Source organism: Bombus pyrosoma, linkage group LG1 (assembly GCF_014825855.1).
Source record: "Bombus pyrosoma isolate SC7728 linkage group LG1, ASM1482585v1, whole genome shotgun sequence".
Lineage (NCBI taxonomy): Eukaryota > Metazoa > Arthropoda > Insecta > Hymenoptera > Apidae > Bombus > Bombus pyrosoma.
Window position 1 is genome coordinate 10,180,788 of NC_057770.1, and position 20,459 is coordinate 10,201,246.

Sequence of the window (20,459 nt, forward strand, 5' to 3'; positions counted from 1 at the left end):
TGTACTACTTGCACCAGCAAGGGGAAGACCAGGCCAGTTGTGTTGGCGGCGGGCCAAAAGTTTCCGCTAAAAGTCTGATTCATACGGTGAAAGTAACAGTTTTTGCTGATTTTCAAAACACTACCCGTTTCCTAGTCTACATTGCTGTACTATAGATCTCGTCATACACCATGTTTCGCTCACGTGTATCAGGACGTCTGCTGATCCGACGAAGAACGCGACAAACGATACAAATTGCTAGAAAAACAATTAGCCTGTTAATGATTTGTTCTCGTTTTATTTTCAGGTAAGAAACAGAAGACTGACATATGAGAACATAACATATCGACGACTAGTGCAGCTAATTGAAGGTTTTTATACATTTTTCATATTCATATCGTTGATCCTTTTTTCTTCTGAGTTGGTGGACGTAATAATCGAGCTGATTGTAATAGCTATCGATAGGCCTTGAGTGACTCGATGCTGGTATTTTAATGATTATAGTAGGACGATTGGCAGAATTTTGCTTGCAGCAACGCGGGAAAATTCAAACCGATACTTACGATATATTTACGAAATAAATATATATTCGCTTCTCTGCTTATGTCCAGTTTAATGTCATATTATAACACAGGAAGCTTAGGCGTACAGTCAATCATACAAGTTACGTTTCTTGAGAATGTTACGTTTACGTAACTTTTACACGCCATTTCACTGGTTGCTCCTTAATCGACTAAAAAGTACGAAGCATTTAAATGTCTCGAGATGAGATTATTAGGTTGTCCGAAAAGTTTCTTTCGTTTTATCAGAAAATAATAGACAATAATAATAGACAATAGATAATATTTTGTTTTATATTATTTTGTCGAATTACGTACGATCCATTTTGTTCTGTCGAGATAAACACCGCAACATTTCACAGACTTGGTTTCACGTCTGTATAAAGCTGCACTGTTCTAAAAGACACGAAAGAAAGACACTTTTCGGACAACCTAGTACAAAGTCTTTGATTCTATCCATTTGATCAATAACGAAAAGATAGAAGCGAGATATTAATGTAACATTAAATCTACCTGTTTTATTATCGTTTCATGCACGAGTAACAAGTCTGTATACACATACTTTTGTGAAATTGTAATTTGTATCTTCTTATTTCTTCTTTGTAATACGTGTAATAAATCGTATCGTTCTTTACAACATGTGAATGTCTACGTTCAGTTAATAAAAAATTTCAAACGTCGAAGAATATCGCTAGAGTTACTTGTTACGTTGTGATATTTGAATTTTATGGATGGTGGAGTTTTGTGAGTGACTGTATATCCCCTCGACGAAAAGGATTAATTTCTAGCACCCTAAGGTATCTATTTAATCGGAACGCATCGATGGTTAAAAGTTGGTCGGCAACCAGTTTGAAAATCGTTGCCGTTTACAGGTTCGTTCCACGAAGGAACGACGAAAAATATCGTTTCACGTTCCAGGCGTGGTCTATTAACTATTTCCGCGATCCGCGTTACAACGTCGCGTTTCTTTTCTCGCTGGGACAATTTCTCGCGGGGAACGTGCCGCGCATATAATGCGATCGCTTTGTAATCGTCACACGCATCGTGCAGGCAGGCGACTATCGTTCATTTCGCATAAACCTCTGGGTATCGATAGACACGCGCTGCAATCGTTTTACTTAAAATTCTATGAATTCTAGCGTAATAAGAATCCAGTTTGCTGTTTGAAATTTACAAATTTAAATCGATGCCTTCGTTGAGAAATATTTTAATTTCGGGAAGATTTTCGTTTTTCTTCGATTCTCTGTTGAAACAAACGTAAACATATTCTTTGATATTTCCTAGGCGGATTGGGCAGTGCGAGAGAGTACTTTTACTGGTTTAAAAATATTTTGTAGAATTCGAATAATACTGAAATATATAGATAAGAGATCCGATTACATTATACGGTTGTTCGTTACTTTTTTGTGACTTTACACGCCCATACGCTTGTTTTTTTTTTTCAATCTTGTTTTTCTATTACTGAGTCACTGTATTTTATTTCTGAATCATTATGGTACTGTCAAACGATCGACTTGTGGCAATTATCGCGTTCCAGTTTTCGAATCAAACCGAGAAGCTATAATTAATTAGAAACTATGATTATATTGAATATTAATCAATATAACTGTAGTTAATCACACAATCAATTTCATAAATCACCGTTATAATCACTACTTCTCTAAATAAAAAGAGAAAAGGAGAAGAAAAAGAGAAAGAAACGTACTTAAATAGAAATGAAATTTCATTTCGAATAAATTCGCGTGTAAAACCTCGCTCGTATTGTCAGTTAATTTGCGTATAAAAAATTAATAAATTTAGTTGTCGCGTTGATTATGCAAAGGGAAAGTTTTCATTTTAATGTTCGAAGCTAAATCGCTTGAAAAAATGTAATATATCTGTTACCTGTGACAAACGATTTTGTAATATACATTAAAGCGTCGTAATAGCGAAATAATGATACAGAGACAACGACCATAATGCAGCTACTTATAAAGATGTGGTTGCAAATAATAATGGCTGGATATTTCAGTCGACCTAAAAAGTAAATCAATTTTATTGCAGCATATATTGACATTATCATAGAGACGATTTACACGAGCGAATACAACGTAAAACATAGCGTAGAGAACATAACACTTCCTGCATGTTTTAACCACCATATTACATTTACGTGAGCTACTACATTAAAACGTGCGACAGGAAATTTTCCGCAGCTTAAATAGTATCATAAAATCACGAATAGATACGTCAAAGTGACCCGTTCGGTTAGAGCGTCACGTGTTGTGAGAACTTCTATTCTAACACGAACTTTTACACCTTTAAAGAAAGGAATATGCTACATGTATGTGGCAAGCCAGAAAAAAGCATCTACTTTCCAGATCTAGTTCTGTTTGAGTCAAACGTGGTTTTCACTTCTCGTTTTTCGAAATATCTAAAACAATATATATAAACAATAATATATCTAAAAACAATTATATTTATTCCATTAATACTTGAACTATGGTTTGATCTCTGTGACCCAATAACAGTCCGATGTAAGATACATTCTGCATGGAATTTTGTTAGAATTAGACCGCAAGATTTATTCCTTTTTACATATACTAATATATACATATTATTTTTATTAAGAACGTAATCTAAACACAATTATATTTATTCCATTAATACTTGAACTATGGTTTGATCTCTGTGACCCAATAACAGTCCGACGTAAGATACATTTTGCATGGAATTTTGTTAGAATTAAACTGCAAGATTTATTCCTTTTTACATATACTAATATATATATATATACATATTATTTAAATTAAGAAAATAATCTAAAAACAATTATATTCCATTAATACTTGAACTGTGGTTAGATCTCTATAAACCAATAATAGTCCGACGTAAGATACATTTTGCATGGAATTTTGTTAGAGTTAAACCGCAAGATTTATTCTTTTTTACACACACTAATATATATACATATTGTTTTTATTAAGAACATAATTATATGTATTATTTATTTCTTTAAAGTCAGATTTGACTTATAATTATTAATGACTATAATACATGCACGATATATGCATTATTTAATATGAATTATATCATTTATAATAATAACGATAAAAAGATGATATAAACAGAGAATGAAATATATACGGTGGTCCTGGAATGTAGTAAGAAGGTATTTAATAAGGACAGACTTAATTACACGTGTCGAATTCCATTAGTCATGAATTATACCAAGTTTAATAATGATAATAAAATATATGTAAAGATAATTCGAAGGTGTACTAGAAATAAAATATATACGGTGATCCTGAAATATAATAACGACATATTTAATGAGAATAGATTTATATAAGTTATACAGACTATTACAGATATATATCACAGTCCATTTTACATACATGCGTATGTTCACGTTAAGTTCTCCGAGCTAAAGGAAACTCGGTTATAATTATTGCACAAACTTTTACGAAACATGTTCCCTTACTGATCTCCATCCAGCATAAACTCTCGACTCAATTAGAAAATTTCGAATTAGTTTCTCAAAACTACCCGCCCTAAAAAGAAGAAATCCTAATTGATCGAGGCTGGAAGATGACACGCTGGCGGAAGTTTTCGTAAGGCCGAGGCTCGTTACAGGAAAGAGGCTGTTCGCTATGATTTTAGCGCGGCCGAAGGGGAAATTGCAACAGAGAAACGGCGGTCGAAGGCGGCGACAGAACACCGTGGCTTCATTACCGTCGTTAAGAAAATGTGGGCCTGCAGGCTGGTGCGCGGAAAATTACGAATTTCGAAATCGTAACAGTTTGCTTCGGATGAGAAGGGCTTCGAGTATAAACACGCAAAAAGAACGTCGTAGAAACGGAGGCAGAGGCGGAATTGCCGCGATTCCAACGGACCATTGTATACACCGTGAAGGTGGTACACGTCTTTGTTCCTCTTTCGCCAGGGAAGTTTTTGTCAAGCGTGTCGCATCGGTGTTTCTATGGGCCAAGTTTCACGATATCGTCGATCAGAATGTAACGCAGCATCCGATTTCTCCGAGTTCTCGTTTAGTTCTATTCCCCTATTTAATCGATTCAAATCTGAAAGTTAAAACGATTCGAGTGTTTTTTCTTATCTGTTTGTAGAACAAAAAGGCAACAGTATTTCTTGTTTAAAAATGTAGAATAGTATTACTGTGTAAACACAGGCGTTTTGCGTTCCAGAGAGTTCGAATATAACGCTACGTTTCGCGTGTTTTATTTTACTGTGCTATATATTTAAATGGTAATTTGTCAAAACTTGTGCGACAATCTTTATTCGAAATGTTGCAAGATTATTGTATAAATCGTTACAAATTTTTGTAAGCATCCAGGCTAATGATTAACGTTACAATTAAAACATTCTGGTTTGCTGGTGTTTGCGAACAACGTTGATTTGCATGAATCTTTGAAAACAACGATTCTTTTTGCCGTTTCTTTTCTCAAATATTTACGCCCCGACTTTCACTAGGTTCGAGATTCAGCGAACGAAATCAACGCGAAGCTTTAGTTAATCTGCGCGTAAAGTATCGCTACGAGAATAGGATCTCCTATCCTACATTCCATCTTTAAATATTTGTTATCGAAATGGAGGTGATCTGGTAGTGCGGCGGCTTTAGCCGGCACGATAATTGTAAAGTCGGCCAGGTGAATATTTACCGGATTTTATGAGGTAACGTAACGTTCGATGAAGAGTTAAATTTGCACAAAGGATCTCCTTTTCTTTTTTCATCCCTTACGCAAACGGAATTGACGCGGATATTTTATAAATCGCGTTCGACGACGAGAGGAACGCGCGTGCACGCGCCCGCGTCATTGTTCCGAGCGTTGAAATCGGGGGGATTACTTTCTGCTCTTCCGCTTCTTTTACGTCGAAATTTTTATTTTCCCCTGACGAGGCGAGCGAGTTTATAACAAGGCAAATTTATCAGGGGTTAAATCGGAGGAGCGGAATGCTCGAAGGGTGTAAAGATGAAATCAACCACGTTGGATAGAGAAACAGAGATAGAGAGGGGAGGAGGGAGAAGGGACGTAAAAGGGCGAGAAAGTGCGAGCGAGCACGGATCCAGATTAAAGATTTCGATAATGGAAATTCGTGATGCAAAGGTCCGCCGGTTGAATCCCGGCATCGTTTCTGGGATCGTAATCGAGTTGTTATCGCTTGGTTGAAACGGCGTACAGTAATTATTTTTAATTTAGCCTCGGACCAATACCGAACAGATGCGCGCCCCTTGACTTTCTAGCATCTTTCGCCATGCATGGATGAATTCGTTCTTTTAAAATCGTTGCTCGTTGTTGTTCGATGACCATGAGGATAGCCATGTTTTTATTTTCTCCTTTCTTCTGGCCGTGATTGGGGTTAGGTTAGATAGGCATGCCGTTGATCGAAATTATCGGATTAGTTATTGAACTTTCCAGACGATGCCTTTTCAAACCGAGGAATCTCCCCAAGCTTCTTTTATCTTTTTTTTCTCTCTCTCTTTCTCTCTATCTTTTCCTTCTCCGCGTTTTACGAACTTCTTTCATTATGATGATTCGTTTTTCTCTAAACCGTGTTTCATAGCTGGCCGCATAATTGAGCGCGATCTCGAGCTCGATGCCTTCTTAATAAGTAGAAACCCGTGTCCTTGGTAATCTCTGAACGAAAGATATCAATTCCTAAGATCGCTGTACGTGTGCTTCGTAGCGGGAGAGTAGGTGGAGAACTGGTCGAGCTGGAGAACATCGCGCTCGACCTCGTTATCGGCTCGAAATTCTTCTCAATTTCCGGCAGAGGAAATCGAACGGTCAGCACGGAGCAATCTTGCTAACTGAATTCCATCTCTTGATGGACAAAAGCCTCGGTACGAGCGACTGCGAAGCCTGGACTAGCCGCTGCTGTTCGAGTTATTTCGACGGCCCCTGTGTTTCTCGATGTTTCTAGGTCAGTTGACTCAACTAGTTCGCTTCTGGGTCGGTCACCGTTTGTCTAAGTTTCAGAATGCCTCTCTCTGCTGTTGCTGTTGGTGCTATCGTCGAAAGTCAAGCCCGAATGAACTTCGTCCGGTAGCAGCGGGCCTCTGGACCAAGTTTTAACCGGTGTACCATCTGTGATATGAGAATTAGTTACCGGAGGTAGGAGACAACACCGCGACAACGAGAAAGTTACGGACGAGTGAACGGAGATAATTGTTGTTTGCTAAATTCCAGCCGATATCTTGTAACGGAACTCCTTCTCTCCGGCTCGCCTAGTCTACATTATTATTCCATTAATTGAGCCGCCGTGCTGCGGGCGCGCATAGGAGGCGTTTATCGATTTATTTTCCTCCCACCACTCGGCTTTCGTTCCTTGCTCATCGACGTCGTTTCAACCCCCTCTTCGTTTTTCCTCTCCACATCGTGCCACTTTGTACGCGACGCGTTTTATTTCCACCGCGCTTAGCGATACAATCTTAACACTTGGAATCGCTTCGAACCTGTGTAATAGCAACATATTCCGGGCACACCTGAACTTCGAATATCTTACGATTCAGCGTTCCACCACCTACAGAACAATCAGGTTTGTTATATGCAAACCCCTTAAGAGTTGAACCGATCAACTCCACGTTTTATTAATTTCTTCTTTTCGCCATATAAATAGGCAATTGATGTCGAGTTCTCGCGCAAGTGTTCGAAAACGACGTACTTCCGTAAGTTGATTCGTGCAAGAGCACGATATACAATGACTCAATTTTTGTAGAATTTTCATAGAAACAAGTTTTCGTAGTCGCATAAAAGTACTATAAACTTAATATCCTTAAACCCAATATCCTTTCTAGCGTATTACGTAGATATTAAAATAAGCACAACGACGTGCGAATATTTTTTTGTAGCTCCTATAGTTCCGATAATAAGTTCGATCTTACGTAAAAGGGAAACGCTACGCTAAGCTACGCGAATAATAACTTGTCAGCGTGAGGAACAATTTCGTCTCGATAGTCGCATAATGAAACATATCACAGCCCCGAGAACAACTCGCTATTACCTTTTCGCCATATAATTCTGAAACGCGGAATTTTCCGATCGATTCTTGGTACGCAAGTATCCGAGAGTACTGGAGAGAGTATCGGTACAAAGAAACTTCAAGGACAAAAGCATAGTGTCGTTGCACCTTGACACGAGATGTACGGAGCGAAGATGCCTCTTCTTAAATCCCAAACGGAATTGCTAAGCTCGAATTCTTGGCCTCGTAGCTGGCTGAACTTATCGCTAGCGACGTGCGTTTCAATGTCAACTTCGAAGCGATCCGAAGTTTTCCTAAGAATATCTCCAGTCTTGAGTCTTTACAATTTCGATACGTCTTAAAAGTTTCGAAAGTTTGGAAGCCTTGATCGTTTAGTCGATTCCAGCGTTTTATTTTTCGTTCGACACGCTTGAACATTTATCATAGAAGAGATTTTTGTATATGTTTGCCGTGTTGCATAAAACATTTTGAAATGTCATTAGCGCTGTCACGGGACGCGGCTGCCTTAATTATACGTATAAAGATGGAGATAAAATTTGAAGTCAATCTGAAAATTTATATAGATGTCATTGGAAATATATATTTAGTACAAAATTGGTATAAAGCATGAATGGAATAAATGTTTTAAAGAAGATCCCACTGAACGTGAAGGCTTATTAATATAGCGGATAATTGACTGTTTAAATATCTTCTCTATGCTCTCTGTGGAATATATACTCGCACTAAATATCTTGCAGCTTCTATGTATGTTATTAAATTTGCTTCAAACTTCACCGATATAATCGTGATAGTCGAGACTCATTAAAGTGCTAATGAAATTTCAAAGTGTGTCATATAACACATAGAATATACAATATAATACTCGTAGAACGTCTCCACGAACGTTTGGATATTTTCTCGTATTAATGAATATTTGCAAAGGTTAAGACTGATTTAACTGAAATTTATTTGTTTAAATCGCTTTTTAATCTCTCGATTATAAAATCCTCTGGTTAAGCTATAATTTAATCAACAGGTTAAACAATTACACAATCTTTCATGGAAATTTCCGTTCTTTCATGTTCCGAATGAAAGTTCCGTTTCATTCGAGGCAAAATACGAAATTTATATCATTTGGCAGAATGGAAAGTTACGAATACCATTGAACTTACATGTAATGAATAGATCTTGAAGAATACCTTGAGACATCGATAATAAATCGATTCGATCTAGTTAAGAACGGCGGCTATGATTAATGTTAAGGAGCGCTTGTTGTGAAAGCGTGGAATAGTTTGCATCATCGTTATACGCGCTACTATATTTTTTCTTTCTTATTTTTACCTGAACGCGCTCTAATTTCGTATCCTCATCTACGAACGAACCTCTCGAACCTGTGTATATCGTCGACTTGCCTCGATCATGAGTTTCATCTTATTCGTTGCCCATGGTGATAATTTAAATAGCTAAACGACGAGTATTATCATCGCGCTTCTATGATCCGTCTCTTAATAAATGCAACGTTATTACTACCGTGCAAAACCTTTTTTATCTCGCCCCTAACTATACGTCGCGTACGTATTAGAGCGCTTACCGTGTCTGGACAAAATACGCCGTTTCATACAAATTGGATGCTTCACACTGTTTTTATTTTCTCGTTATTTTATTCCAATAATCGCATCATTGAGAAATGAACGCTAAAAGTTTGTAACTACTACGTGTTCTGTAGAATGAGAATTCTTCGAAGAAATCAGATTGAAATTCTGCTACCCTGGTGAACTGTTTCTACGTGGAGTTAATGTACAACGTAAAATACTAAATAAAATATAATTTGTCAAATTATTCCAATAAACGAATCATAGATCATGAATCAAGATTTATTCATTTTTATGGCAATGTGCGTGATTGTTCAATTTTTCGTTGATGGAACTGGTCAGTTTAAAATTTCTGTGCGATTCACAAAGTAATAATTGTTCTAATACGTACGATTAGCGGTACACGTATAAGAATTTAGCGAAATCTAATGCAATCTGTCCCTTCTACCATTACTCGTTTTAATTCTTTTCACCATGGAAATGGATGAACGTTTTCATTTTTCACCAATCAAACGACCAATTCACCAATCACGTTCATTAAACACGACGAGGTTGCTGAGTTTATCTCCTGCGTGACTCGCGAACTAAGTGTCCTAATACCACTTAATAATACATGCCAGAATTAAATGAAACCTAATGCAACGTGTCCCTATTGTTATCACGTTCTTGTTGCTCTCTGTGGTGCTCTCGAGTAAGAGGATTTTTAACGGTAACCAAACGAGCCTTTTTATTCTGGAACCGGTTCACCCGGCTACTTTGGAAAACAACGAAAGTACTGGCGTATATTTTATCGAAGCTACTCCGTTATTACACACCGGTGTCGATGGAGAATGCACCCGTCTGTTTTATTTGCAACTACAGCCCTGGTTCTCCTTGCCAGCAGCCTTGCCTGAACCGGCCAACGACCGTATCTCTCTTACCTATCCTGTAGTCGCTTGCATCTCTCTCTCTTTCTCTCTCTCTCTTTCTCTCTCTCCTCTATCTTTCTCTCTTTCACGCTCCTTTCTCTTTCGCTGGGCAACCTCCGCTCTTCCAGCCACGTCTCTTTGATCCGTTGTACAGGTAAACTCACGCGAAACGTGCATAATGCTCCTTGGACACTTTAAACGAGCCTTTTTGGCGCGCCACTGTTGACTGGGGGAGTGAAATTTTTGCACGTTTGGTCGTGGTGCCTTGCCGATTCATTCTTCGACCAGCTTTTTCATCTCTCTTATGCAATTACATGCCACCTTCCATTCCAATTTCCAAATGGATTTTGTACAGTGTCTCATTACCAGGAGGATAGGTAAATTAGACAACTTGTCCACGGTAAAGGATGGAAAGGCGAACGTTTTGTGGAATGTGAAATTCGAACGGGAAAGTTACATTGGAATATTTAATTATGGGAAATATACATGGTTGCGTGTAATGAATTTTTCTGACACTTTGATTTTCTTCCGCGTCTGCTTTATTCGAATGAATTTATATAGGAAAGTATAGAGAAGAATGTGTTGAACCATGTTTGGGTTCATCAAGTTACTGGAATTCAGGCGAGCTCGTTCAGGTAACGTGAAATCTGTTTATCAGCGAGAAGCTATTATTTAGTTGACTTGAAATGCCCGTTCGCGTTTCTACCGTCGTTTTCATTAATCCAGCCATTTGGGTTTCGGTCGCTTTAATTGGTAAAATTAATGCTTCTCCTATACAAATAGCTCCGTAGTTTCTTACAGGAAATAACAAGCTGTATCCACTGGTGTGTGTGGTAAAAATTATGCCGCGGTATTTGACCTTCGTATAACCTTCAAAAAAACTAATCACGCTCCTCCCAAGATTATTTGATTCTTCTTTCGCTTGTGAATAATGTACGATATCGTGCTAAGATTTGACATCAGCTTTACGAAGAATAGATTATATTTGTCATTGTCAACTCGTTAAAATACGATACAATATTATTCGAGGATAATTGGCTATTAGTCCTCACTATCGTTTTATCGATTATCGTTAACTGTATCGAAACTGTTAACCACCGTTATACTTCGTCAAAACGATGAAGCTGGAGAACTTATTTTGGAAAATAGTCCAGAAATTTTTGTATCGATATGAAAGTTGGTAATATATTACTCCATTACAAAACTTCTTAATGTTCGCCTCGTGTCTCGGTTCGTTGTAAATCCCTAATTGTTTTGAGTAATGCGTGCTTTCACGATGCGAATATTGCACTTTGAACTTTCATAATTTTCCTTGATATATTATCGGACGAAAGTTTTACGGTGCCAAAAATAAATCAAATGCCAGAGAAACGTGGAAAGAGAGAGAGAGAGGGGGGGATAGGATGAGTGGCCCAGGTTTCATTCATCCGGTTGATGTAGGCGGCGTTATACACTCCTATCCTATCTTATCAGATGCGACGACCGAAACGGATATTACGATAATGGTACTCTTGGAATATGTTCGTCGCTGTATGGCAGCGACGCGATCGCGTCTGCGCTATCAGTCTGCGTGTCATTAAAAAGGAAATGCGTGACCGATAAACGAAAGGGAAACTTGCGGGATACATATACCGCGATGTTCTGATCGATGTTGGAATTCCGTCGGTATATAATAACAATTATACAGCGAGTAATGTTAGAACGAACTACAATTGGTTTTGAAATGTTAAAACAGTACCAGTTCGTTTTAGCATACATAAAAATACATATGTATATGTATTTAGAAATAATCAATTGCAAAGTTGCAATTTAGGAAAGAATTACTACCTATTAAATAATTTAAATGAAAAAATGTTATCATTTTTATTTATCTGTATCTTTATAAAACTTTCTAACAAGGCAGAATATTCGACACTTTGAATCAAACTATAGAGGCACTTGCGGCATATTTTAATAATAAGAATAAAAAGTTGGAAGTAAAGCAAGGTCCAAGATATCTAGGATACCTATTAATTTTAAATCCATAAGAAAGTTAAGAGAAAGTAATTCCAAATTTTTGTATCATAAATAACCAGCGAAAGATAAACAAAATTACTAACCGGCCGTGTAGGCATCTCGTAATTTCCGAGAATGGTTCGTTCGCGTGGCCAATAAACGCAATTAATTTTACTCGGTCAATTACCGAGATAATTCGACGGTATTCCTATAATCTATAATTAATGGTACTGATATGTAAAGTAGGCAGTATCGAGTCGTGGTGTTGCATATCGAAGGGATCTTTCCAGAAGCAAATCGAGTGTGGCAGGTTAGCAGTAAAAGCTTGACATCGGCGAAAGACGGAGGAGAAGAGAGACAACCGGAGGAAGGAAAGCTCGACGAAAAGCGATATTCCTTCGCTTCACGCGCGAGCGACTCGACAAAGTTCCTCGATGTCCAGTCTGGGCCTGTGCACTCCGGTATACGCTTCTTCGTGTTGAAGGATGTATCGTGTTACACATTCGTATCGCGTAACACCTCGATCTACAAAGGAGAGCAGCTCTTGCGGCCTGGAACAACGAACTCGACAACGACGGGCATAAACCGGGTGTACCCGGCATATGTACTTATAGTATACGCCAGTTGCGTTCGATCAGGCTTGCTGGATCAGGATGTATCGGTTCGCGATTCTCTGGCACGCGCGTTTACGCGTATCCTCCTCGTCGCGAGTTGAAACGAGACTCGTGAACGAGGTGAGCGCGGGCGGATTACTGCCTACGGTATGCATTCCATCGGAATCTGGTCGCGAGAGCTTTCTCTCTCGGCACGGGGACAGAAAAATACGTGAGAACGGGCATCGGTGTGTCTATTAGGAGGAACACGTATGTAAGGTTACACGTTCTCGCTTTCGGTGAAACTCCGTTACGCTACGTAGCTACCGTCCTGTTATACGGCATTGTTACGGAAATATTTAGTTTCTTTACTTTTTTTAAGTTGCGTTTGTTGCCCAAACGTGAAAAAAGGACAATATGTTGTGTGACATATGTAGGTATACCTTTGGTGGGCGGGTAAGATGGAATAGGACAAAGTACGCTAATATATTTTTACATTGCTGTTTTTTGCTTATATATGAGTTTCTTTTGCTCGGCTTGTTTTTTAATTCGAATTGTTTTCGTGAAACTTCTCAAGGATATTGTTACAAATGCTGCTTGGTCAAAACATTATAAGAAACAATATAAATACAAGACGAACTGAAAATTTATGACTACGATAATATGTCGTTATTTCCCAAAAAAATAGGAATGTTTTCTTAAATCTAAAGATTTCGGGAGCAGTTTCATATAAATTAAACAATACCAACGGTGTACATCGAGTAAACAGAATACAATACATATAAGTATCAAGATAACAGTACTTAGGCCGTATTGGCGGCCTACAGAAATATTTTTCGCCTCTATCAGGTTCATTGCTATTCACGATAGAAAAAAGAACCAGAGTTCCGTGAAAGATCGAGAGTGAAGGGAGACGACAATTCGCGCTCTCGTTTTTCCAGTGCTCTACAGCTTATGGCCTATGGTAAATCTCACGATCAAGAACGAAAGAAAAAAGATAACGGCAATAGCCTTCGTGCCAGACAGTATAGTGTTTCGCGACTTCGTGGTCACGCGACACCCCTCGAACCACGAAAGCAGCGTGGTGTCGGATAAGCATTAGGCCGGCGGCGCATGCTTGATCGGACGCGTTCGTGCACGTCCGTGCTGGTTCGACTTAGTTCGTCCTTCTCCGTCCGAGTTCGCGCTTTTACGCTGCCGGGGAACGACCGAACGACTCTCTCCAGCGCGCTGAATCACAGTCTGGGTCAGTTCGCCGAATGATCGTCGCTCCATGAGGGAGGACGCGTGCGCGTGTGCCCTTCTGTGATCACATGAGTGGAGAGCTGTTCGATACGATTTTGTGACTTAGGGAATCAGTGTGTCAAACTAGTGCTAGTGCGTCGACCAACGGAGAGATATAAACCGGATATTGGTGGAAAAGATAATGTTTAAGTGTGTCGCCGAAAAGGCCGTCGAGGTTGCACGGAGTAAGACGAAACCCACCGAGGAGAACAAGAACGCGTGACAGGTAAAACATAACCTCAATTTCGTTGGGGATAAAAGCTGAATGGGAGGGTGAGCTTTTTTTATGTACTTCGCGAATATACGTAATTCCCTATTTTTTGTACATTTGCTAGGATTTCTCGTCGAAATCTTCTTTTTTGTGGTGGCTCGTTTTCGTTCGTGCTGATTGTTCGAGCGTCTGATAGGCTCGTTCTTTAGAACGTCGGGTGGCGTAAACGAGCCATGCAACGATACGTTACCCTCAACGATTTAAAAACGGTGCTGTACGAAATTACATACTTTCGATTGCACGCGTGAGTTATTTTATAGCTAGCGAGGGGAGAAACGTTGGAAAGTTGTTGCGATGGATCGCAGTAATATCGCCGATAGTCATTGAAAGGTTGATTTTCTTTCCGTTCGGTTTTTGAATGGCCGAGGCCTCACGTGACCTTCTTATTGCGCGTTTATCCTTGTCGCGATGTGGCGCTTCCGTTTGCCTTGGCAGGAATGTTTGAGCGTTTATCATTGTGCATGAGTGTGTTTCTCGTTCGTTCACCACGCCTTGAAATTTTCGCCCTTTGATTTCGCGCGGCTAATCGAAAATTATCACCGTGCGCGACACTTTCCATAATTCCGTGCTAGTGGAATTTCTTCAAGTGTGAGTGACTTTCATTGTATCCTTAGATTTAGAGGTGTATCACGTTTTTTTTTTCTTAATTTCAAATGTCGATTGCAGAGATTATTTACTTTGAGTAATCACGAAACACACAATTATTTATTATTATATCTTAAACTTTGGTGAAACATCTGATGACATTTTTCGTTCGTCATTTTTTGGTTTCTTGCAAGTGTACGGCGTAAGTTTCTGATTTAATTTATTTTTTATTTGATCCAGAATTAAGTGAGAGATAATTCTGAGAAAATGATAAGCGTATGTCTAGCTACGTTCTACGAATTTCGTTATCTGTTATGATAATATTAATTATGTCTTATCCGTGAATTATGCCGAACGCCAATTACATTACTCGAGACGTGTTTAATACTTGCACATTAACCAATTTGTAAAATATTACTAGTACGTATTATTAATGAACATTTTATTCATTTATTCCGAAATTTTGTTATTTCGTTATTTTTCAATGAAACGCTTCTGGGTTTTATTTTTCATTTAGATAGGTGCCTCTAGAAAATTATTATAAGTTAACTTTACAAAGTATCTTTTAATTGGAAGCAAAAATTGTGTTAAAAAAATATACGGAAGGTTTCTATTATCATCGATAAAAAAATCCATCATAATGATAATAATACTCGCGTTTGGAGTAGTAAACCCATAATTAGCGCAGATATAAATTGAATATTCGGTGTTATGAAAGAGCAGTTTTCGAGTTTGTGATTGCGGGTGAAGCTACGAGACGGAATCGTTTGTATGCGAGAATTACGACGATAATCCGTGGACAACGATCGATGTGTTCGCTGTTTCTCTTCTGTCACGGTTTCAGACGGTTTATCCGTGTTCCCTCGTGAACCCGTCTATCAAGGAGCTTAAGAAATTAGCATAAATATTCGTAGTTACCTCCACGCATCTATCATACTTACGCTGGTGTATTTCAGGCGCGTGCAAATTGAAAACTAACAGATCTCATGATACTGAAAGAGAGAAGATTAACTGGAGATAATAGCCGTGATATAATCCCATAAATATCGGAATTGATATAAGACTAATTCGAAAACGGTGTCACCGGGTTAAGACCGTCTGGCCTGTTCCATATCGTCGAATTAAAGAACTCGCAACCTTTAAGAAGTGCGTGTAAGAAGATAGCTTTGGTCACGCGAAACAGCGGTTAATAATGGAAAATGTGGGAATTTTAGTTGGAAGTTTGAATTTAGATTTGCAAGTTGGAATCTCGATTATTAAATTTGCACGTAAAGTTGAAGATTCGAGATTGCGTTTGAAAATTCCACTTTAAATTTCGACCAGATATTAAAAATGTGATGTCACGTTTGAAACTTCAAATTTGATTATAGAGAACTGAATTTTCGTTAGGGAAGTTTGAATTTGAATTTAAACATCTGAATCTAAATATGGAAATACGAATTTGAATTTGAACGTCTGAATCTGAATACGAAACGATGAATTTGAATCCAAAGATCTTGATAGAAAAATTTCATTCTCAGTTTCGACTTTCCGAAACTGTTTTCGAAGATATCTAAATATGATTTGTCATTGGCATACGTCGTGTCGTTATCTGTCTTACGATACCGTATCGTAGTTATATCGGGCAAAATTTTTCTCGGTTACAAGGTCGAACGTAGGAAAAAATGTTTCTCGATGTGCCGCTAAGCAACAAAAGAATTGTCGCTTTGTTATATTTGACACATTGCCATTGGTAGTTGAGAGACTCGTGAATAACTGTTGACTGAATCGTTGCTAATACGTCAGGTGATAAAATGTTTCTTAAAATAAACTGCATGAGTCAGCTGGAGCAAAGTACAGTGTTATTTGCGTCGTTGATCATACATTTTCGATATATACCATCGCTTAATCTTTTCAATAAAACCACACGCATAATACATTTCGTTAGTTATTTTTCTTTCATTAGAAGTTTCCTTTTACATTTCAAATTTTCCCCATTAATTCACCATTAACCTCGTACAATATTCTTTTTACACAAACTTGATACTTGGCAACCGTAAACTTATAGTTCGTAGTATACGCGGTACATGTCGAGAGAAAATTCATCGTGGCGATTGGTACTAAGCGAAGAGGCACGTAGCAACTATGAATGGTTGGCAGGGTGAGCCGAAAGTATGAATGGGCTAATCAATTTCCAAGCACAATCGTGGCATAACGCGTGTCCCTAGTAACCGTGTCCGCCGATACTGCGTACGTGTAGGTGTATATAAATTTTCAATTGCAAGTGACGAGTAAGCGATCGCCAACAATACAGAACGTTGAACGATATGATGTCGACCAGCGCCGGCAGCGTTTGTAAATGGAGAAATATCGGCCTGTTTGCCTCGATAATCGAAACTTTGTCGTGAAAGCTATCGGATTCATTGTCACGACGTAAAGTTGCAACAAATTTCTATTCTTTTCAGCATCGTCGCCGATTTTCTTCAAACAAAGAGAGATGAAACCGTGACACGGATTAATTTAAAAACGTAAATACCGTTCTTTGTTCTCTGACGTTTTCATATTAAACGTTTCCACGTATAACTACGCTATCGTTTAAAAGTATCTCGACGCTTGTTTATTCTTCACGAGATGTATTTTTAATTGGAACGTTACGGATAAATTGAAGCGCCATGGTTTTCTTCTCTATAATAATCAAATATTGTCTGTAATATTAGGTTTTTAGTCTTGTGATTTCACAAAAAGGTAGAAAGTATGAACGATCGATTCATCGTTATTTCATCGTTGTGATTAATGTTGACTAAAGTATGCTGACACTTAGGAACAGTAGGTGTATGTAGAACGAAGACGAACACGATGTACGCAGTCGAATGAATTTCGCGTAAACTGCCGCGTGGATGATTATTGCGCGAATGATTCAGTGACTAGTCACTCGTGCAAGGTCCCAGTTCATTTCTTCCACAGGCTGCGTTTGCATAGCCCATTGCATGTGTATAACCATGTGCACTGGTGTGCGTGACTGCTGACTTGATTTTTGTTGCGAATGTCGTCATTTTCGACCGACACACGTATTTCTATGGTTCCTGAAATTTCTCAAAATCCAAAGCAAACATAATCGTAAAACGACACATGTAATTTCCCCTTTCGATTTTACGCTGAACATTTTTTTGAAACATTAAAAGTCGAAAGCGAGATTGAGAAAGTAAAATGCAAGAATCGCAGCTATGGTTTAGTATCATAATTAGACTATGGATTCTTATGCTAATTCATATCCTTCAGAATATAATTAACAAATTGGAATCTCGCTTGGAAATAGTTTTACCTACCAAGTATCACAGAAAACTCTGTATTGTGGCTATTTATATATTTTTGTCATATTACGTGCATTCGGTGGAATTTTGTACTTTCAAATTTTCTACAAACGCACAAAAATCCACAGTTTTATTTCGAAATTCTTCAAGCTTAGGTAGTCCCCATTTCCTCGCTAAAAGATCGTTTATACACAATTAGAAAGAGCAATCGAATTAATTCGAGTCACGCGACAAGGCTACTTTGCAATCGGCAGGAACAATCTGCCTTAAAGTGATAAATACGGAATGCGTTAGGATCGTCTCGATCAGCAACAGCAACGTGGAAGAAGACAGTGAACATCGATGCTATTTATTTGCCCGTTTCCTCATTGCAATCGGTTTTCCGATAAGCCGTGCCCTCTATTCCGCATAATTTACAGTAATTTGAATACAAAACGTTAATCCATTTTTAATGGAGTGTGCCCTTAATAGCCGCTAGGGATTTTAATAGTTGCGTTAATTGTTCCACTATTTTAGTTGAACCAGCCGACTGGACACGAGGAAATCGAATAAACTGACCGCCGTTATTTCAACCGTTCGCAAACCTGTACCATCCAATAAATTACTATCGTTTCTTTTTTCTATCCAACCGTATTTCTCCATCGAATTTCGGCAATTAACCATCTATCTAGGATTTAATTATTTTTAGTCTTTAATTGCCGGTTTTAACGGCCGTTCGTTAGTTTCTACCGAAATTATTTAATATGATCGTTAATATAATACATAATGAAAATTTAAAAAAAGAAAAAGAAAAGGAATTGGGATTAATCGCATCACAGCCTTCAATTTCAATAAATTTATTGTCGCTGTTGTATGTATCGCGTGGATGCAATTATATCAAACCCTCGTTTTTGATATAATCATGTTGTTCTGATGTTATAACGTTTCTTCGGCTTAAGGAATTTTATTGTATTTTAATTTATCGTTTGAATTATGCAGGGAGATTTTCATAGAATATTACGAGCCTTCGTTTCTTGGAATAAAACCAAGGTGGAGATATTTCAATTTCAGATATTTTTATATAGATAATTAATCGTAGAATTTACTATTATTTATGTGATATTGGTACATTCGTCGAACATTGATCGTGTAGTCGTGTAATGAAATTTTATTCATTTGAACAAAAAGTTTATCTGCCTGGCTCCTGTAAGTCTCATATATAAACGTATGTATGTTACAACCCAGTAACAAAGGAATAGCGATAAATTTATAGGTTCGTGTCACTGGGTATCGCTTCATATTTCCAATGATACGCACGTTTGCCTATTGGACGAGGATGGCATTCCAAAAGGACGGGAACGTGAAGCGGACAATACGCGGCTATTTTTCGATGTTTCACGCGACAGGTTGACGCGCGACTCTTCTCTAATAATAGTTGGCCGATGACGACAAACGCGAAATCACGACAAACTTTCAGTTACGTCCAAGTCCCCCGCAGCGGATGACTTAACGCGACGTTCGCTTTCCTTCGCCTTCGACACAGACTGGTTTCGCAATGGTCTCTATTCGACACGGGAGGAAAGAAACGGAGTTCCGCGACTGGGTTTTATCTGGGACACAAAGCAACTAGAATGGACCCTGAAGCGTGTGGTAGTTAGACAAATATTTGTCAGGTGACGTGGTAGAATGAATTTGGCCAGGAATCCGTGGAATGTCTATTATAGAAATGTCTTTTACAAATCGCCGGCAATTGTCTGTTCCAGAATCTATTCAAGAAATAATGCGTATTATGCATTGTAATTACGGAGGTATATGCTGGCATATATAAATGCTACAGCGAGTAATTTTTATTAATAAAATCAAGATGCCGCAACGATTACGATTCATTGCTTCTATGTGTACTGTTTTTTTTTTATTAATTCTTAAAAGCTCTATGATCGAAGAAAATCACGTTTACGGGTGAAATTGCACCGTGGTATATTTTTTCTTTTATTTTGAAATCAACAAGCTTTAGAAATTCTATGTTTGCTACAGCGAGTAATTTTTGTTAATAAAATCAAGATGCTGCAACGATTACGATTCATTGCTTCTATGTGTACTGTTTTTTTTTTTTATTAATTCTTAAAAGCTCTATGATCGAAGAAAATCACGTTTACGGGTGAAATTGCACCGTGGTATATTTTTTCTTTTATTTTGAAATCAATAAGCCTTAGAAATTCTATGTTTCCATCATTGGAAAAATATAATGCAACGTGGTCTAACAATTAACGTGCTTCCATAATTAGCGTTTTCATCCTGACCTATTTGTCTTCGAGGTAATAACAGCACGAGTTCTTCCGCTTAGTCACTGAGTCCTCGTCGCGTTCGTTTCCTCTCGATGAATATTCACAATGGTGACAATATCGCGTTGTTTCTCTCGTGAAACGTTTATTGCAAATTCGAGAAAGTTTCGAGTCGGATCGT

At 38.2% G+C, this 20,459-nt stretch overlaps 1 protein-coding gene across 6 annotated transcripts in view; it reads left to right on the plus strand.

The window, feature by feature from the left end:
• Nucleotides 1-20,459, plus strand: part of LOC122570691 (plexin-A4) — a 430,296-nt gene that overhangs the window by 52,953 nt on the left and 356,884 nt on the right. The window contains exon 3 of one of the 6 annotated variants that reach the window (XM_043733405.1): nt 287-350. The exons of 4 other annotated variants lie outside the window; for them this stretch is intronic. The gene's annotated coding sequence lies outside the window, so the exon portion shown is untranslated. Of the gene's footprint in view, nt 1-286; nt 351-13,791; nt 14,098-20,459 lie in introns of those variants that run through there. One more of the 6 variants, XM_043733377.1, reaches the window with a different exon arrangement.